We start from the raw sequence: 5,000 nt of genomic DNA on the forward strand, positions 1-5,000 counted from the left end.
GTTGGAACGAAAAATTTTCAAAGTCCGAAAGAGTCGCGCATCACTCGTTGGATCGAAAAATTTTCAAAGTCCGATAGAGTCGCGCATCACTCGTTGGATCGAAAAATTTTCAAAGTCCGAAAGAGTCGCGCATCACTCGTTGGATCGAAAAATTTTCAAAGTCCGAAAGAGTCGCGCATCACTCGTTGGATCGAAAAATTTTCAAAGTCCGAAAGAGTCGCGCATCACTCGTTGGATCGAAAAATTTTCAAAGTCCGAAAGAGTCGCGCATCACTCGTTGGATCGAAAAATTTTCAAAGTCCGCAAGAGTCGCGCATCACTCGTTGGATCGAAAAATTTTCAAAGTCCGAAAGAGTCGCGCATCACTCGTTGGATCGAAAAATTTTCAAAGTCCGAAAGAGTCGCGCATCACTCGTTGGATCGAAAAATTTTCAAAGTCCGAAAGAGTCGCGCATCACTCGTTGGATCGAAAAATTTTCAAAGTCCGAAAGAGTCGCGCATCACTCGTTGGAACGAAAAATTTTCAAAGTCCGAAAGAGTCGCGCATCACTCGTTGGAACGAAAAATTTTCAAAGTCCGAAAGAGTCGCGCATCACTCGTTGGAACGAAAAATTTTCAAAGTCCGAAAGAGTCGCGCATCACTCGTTGGATCGAAAAATTTTCAAAGTCCGAAAGAGTCGCGCATCACTCGTTGGAACGAAGAATTTTCAAAGTCCGAAAGAGTCGCGCATCACTCGTTGGATCGAAAAATTTTCAAAGTCCGAAAGAGTCGCGCATCACTCGTTGGATCGAAAAATTTTCAAAGTCCGATAGAGTCGCGCATCACTCGTTGGATCGAAAAATTTTCAAAGTCCGAAAGAGTCGCGCATCACTCGTTGGAACGAAAAATTTTCAAAGTCCGAAAGAGTCGCGCATCACTCGTTGGATCGAAAAATTTTCAAAGTCCGAAAGAGTCGCGCATCACTCGTTGGATCGAAAAATTTTCAAAGTCCGAAAGAGTCGCGCATCACTCGTTGGATCGAAAAATTTTCAAAGTCCGAAAGAGTCGCGCATCACTCGTTGGATCGAAAAATTTTCAAAGTCCGAAAGAGTCGCGCATCACTCGTTGGATCGAAAAATTTTCAAAGTCCGAAAGAGTCGCGCATCACTCGTTGGATCGAAAAATTTTCAAAGTCCGAAAGAGTCGCGCATCACTCGTTGGATCGAAAAATTTTCAAAGTCCGAAAGAGTCGCGCATCACTCGTTGGATCGAAAAATTTTCAAAGTCCGATAGAGTCGCGCATCACTCGTTGGATCGAAAAATTTTCAAAGTCCGAAAGAGTCGCGCATCACTCGTTGGAACGAAAAATTTTCAAAGTCCGAAAGAGTCGCGCATCACTCGTTGGATCGAAAAATTTTCAAAGTCCCAACGATTCTCGCATGGAACTAAGTTCCAACGTACTGCCAAATTTTTCAGGTCGCGTTGCTGTTTTGCCCCATAAGGAACACGTGTTATGACCGGCCGGCTCCGACGTCCGAGCGGCACCGTTGATACTTCATGCACCGAGCGGTCTCGACCGGTCGGTCGGCACCTAGTCCTCGGGTTTCGGAACTTTCGACTTGTTTCGGCCCGTATCTCGACATTCCTTTGCGGGTTTGTTGTCGGGGCTATGGTTTCGTCCTCACCGTGTCACGAACACGCAGACAAAAATTTTTTTCGAATTTTGAAAATTTTTCGTCTGAGCGGAGATTCGCACCACAGGCGTTCGTTTCGTTCCGGTAAGAACCACTCTCACGAGTTCAAAGTTTTTCCGAGCGCTCACGTTTCGCAGGGGCGAGTTCTTCGCTCCGTCTAGAAAATATGATTCAATTTGAATCGTCGACACTACATAACCGCGGGTCGGTGTCTAAGACCGAATGGCCCTTTATGCGGTGACCAGAAAGTCTTCTCTCGCAAGTCGAGGGAAGCAGTCGAACAGAGGCATCAACTCGCCACATTCCGTGCGTATCACAGTCTGTTCGCAGACGGTACACATTGATTTCCAATCGTACTCCCGACGCTTGCAATCTAGCCGAAGGATACGAGAAGGATAATTCGAACGATTTGCACCGGGGAGTCGACAAAAATTGTCTTCACCCGAGGAAACACAAAGTCGAACAGAGCGCTCTGAGCGCTAGTACGCGTACACAAGTTGTGCGGTACCAGATATACATATTATATTAAAACGTGTGGCCGACCGGGCAAAGACTCGGCGGCATGGGGCAACACACGAAAAGAGCTACCAATAACACAAAGCTCCCTGGTTGATCCTGCCAGTAGTCATATGCTTGTCTCAAAGATTAAGCCATGCATGTCTCAGTGCAAGCCATATTAAGGTGAAACCGCGAATGGCTCATTAAATCAGTTATGGTTTCTTAGATCGTACCCACATTTACTTGGATAACTGTGGTAATTCTAGAGCTAATACATGCAAACAGAGTTCCGACCAGAGATGGGAGGAATGCTTTTATTAGATCAAAACCAATCGGTGGCGGGTTCGTCCTGTCCGCCGTTTACTTTGGTGACTCTGAATAACTTTGGGCTGATCGCACGGTCTTGGTACCGGCGACGCATCTTTCAAATGTCTGCCTTATCAACTGTCGATGGTAGGTTCTGCGCCTACCATGGTTGTAACGGGTAACGGGGAATCAGGGTTCGATTCCGGAGAGGGAGCCTGAGAAACGGCTACCACATCCAAGGAAGGCAGCAGGCGCGCAAATTACCCACTCCCGGCACGGGGAGGTAGTGACGAAAAATAACGATACGGGACTCATCCGAGGCCCCGTAATCGGAATGAGTACACTTTAAATCCTTTAACGAGGATCAATTGGAGGGCAAGTCTGGTGCCAGCAGCCGCGGTAATTCCAGCTCCAATAGCGTATATTAAAGTTGTTGCGGTTAAAAAGCTCGTAGTTGAATCTGTGTCCCACGCTGTCGGTTCACCGCTCGCGGTGTTTAACTGGCATGATTGTGGGACGTCCTACCGGTGGGCTTAGCCTTTCGGGGCGGCCCAACTAATATCCCATCGCGGTGCTCTTCATTGAGTGTCGAGGTGGGCCGGTACGTTTACTTTGAACAAATTAGAGTGCTTAAAGCAGGCTATTTTCGCCTGAATACTGTGTGCATGGAATAATGGAATAGGACCTCGGTTCTATTTTGTTGGTTTTCGGAACCCCGAGGTAATGATTAATAGGAACAGATGGGGGCATTCGTATTGCGACGTTAGAGGTGAAATTCTTGGATCGTCGCAAGACGGACAGAAGCGAAAGCATTTGCCAAAAATGTTTTCTTTAATCAAGAACGAAAGTTAGAGGTTCGAAGGCGATCAGATACCGCCCTAGTTCTAACCATAAACGATGCCAGCTAGCGATCCGCCGAAGTTCCTCCGATGACTCGGCGGGCAGCTTCCGGGAAACCAAAGCTTTTGGGTTCCGGGGGAAGTATGGTTGCAAAGCTGAAACTTAAAGGAATTGACGGAAGGGCACCACCAGGAGTGGAGCCTGCGGCTTAATTTGACTCAACACGGGAAACCTCACCAGGCCCGGACACCGGAAGGATTGACAGATTGAGAGCTCTTTCTTGATTCGGTGGGTGGTGGTGCATGGCCGTTCTTAGTTGGTGGAGCGATTTGTCTGGTTAATTCCGATAACGAACGAGACTCTAGCCTGCTAAATAGGCGTACTTTCCGGTATCTCGAAGGCCCCCGGCTTCGGTCGGGAGGTTTTTACTACCGGCGTACAAATAAATCTTCTTAGAGGGACAGGCGGCTTCTAGCCGCACGAGATTGAGCAATAACAGGTCTGTGATGCCCTTAGATGTTCTGGGCCGCACGCGCGCTACACTGAAGGAATCAGCGTGTCTTCCCTGGCCGAAAGGCCCGGGTAACCCGCTGAACCTCCTTCGTGCTAGGGATTGGGGCTTGCAATTATTCCCCATGAACGAGGAATTCCCAGTAAGCGCGAGTCATAAGCTCGCGTTGATTACGTCCCTGCCCTTTGTACACACCGCCCGTCGCTACTACCGATTGAATGATTTAGTGAGGTCTTCGGACTGGTACGCGGCAATGCCTCGGCATTGCCGATGTTGCCGGGAAGATGACCAAACTTGATCATTTAGAGGAAGTAAAAGTCGTAACAAGGTTTCCGTAGGTGAACCTGCGGAAGGATCATTAACGTTTCGTTACTGCGAAAAAAAAAGCAGCGAATCGATGATTATTTTGGTAGATTCCACCGTGAATCTCACGCAATTATAATCCAGTCAAAAGACACACATGGCACAAGAGGTGGCGTACATTTTACGCGTGTCACGAATATCGAACTACGTAACGGCCGAAACGGCTCGTGTCGCACTCACACACGTCGACGACGAACGATCTTGCTATGTCCGTTGGAAGAGAGAGAAAATAATATAAAAAGGACATTACAACTAGTGTATCACGGTAAAATATATCGTGTGCAGCAGCCAAAAACAAACTAAGGCATAAATGGCTATGGGTAAAAAAAACACTAGAAAAATAAAAGGACATTGCTACTACGCCAACCTACGGGGGCGCAAGAACGAAAACTCTCTTTCCATTCTGGACGATAGCGATGCGGATCGTGATGCCATTCGTCGATCAGATTTGTGTGAGGTAGCGACATTGTGCGCGTTGCTGAGGCGACCAAGTGCCCGCTTCTGTTGAACGGGACGCTTGGTGTGCGTTTGAATCAACCGTTCGGTCGATCCCCCCGCTTTGTACGAGGCGTGGCGCGCGATTGATCGAACGGTTTTTTTTATGCTTTTTTTTCAAATTGTTTCTTTTCAAAGATACACATGAAGAAAAGTTACCATACTTTCACGGGGTAACCTGCTCCGGCTGGAGTTTAGCTCCACCGGGGTGACGTCGCGTTCTCCGCGGCGGAAGGTTGGCGACGAACTTTCGCCCCGTGAAATGCAATTGAGATCTTATTCCTTTTGCGCAACATTACCAAAATCCACGTGC

The 5,000-nt window shown here is 47.8% G+C and overlaps 1 non-coding gene across 1 annotated transcript; it reads left to right on the plus strand.

Moving 5' to 3' along the window:
• The first annotated feature begins 2,276 nt into the window (after positions 1-2,276).
• Positions 2,277-4,190, plus strand: LOC125500865. The gene has a single exon (XR_007278327.1). It is a non-coding gene; the product is annotated as a small subunit ribosomal RNA (ribosomal RNA).
• Positions 4,191-5,000: the final 810 nt, after the last annotated feature.

The sequence above is a fragment of the Athalia rosae genome, chromosome 4 (assembly GCF_917208135.1).
Source record: "Athalia rosae chromosome 4, iyAthRosa1.1, whole genome shotgun sequence".
NCBI lineage: Eukaryota > Metazoa > Arthropoda > Insecta > Hymenoptera > Athaliidae > Athalia > Athalia rosae.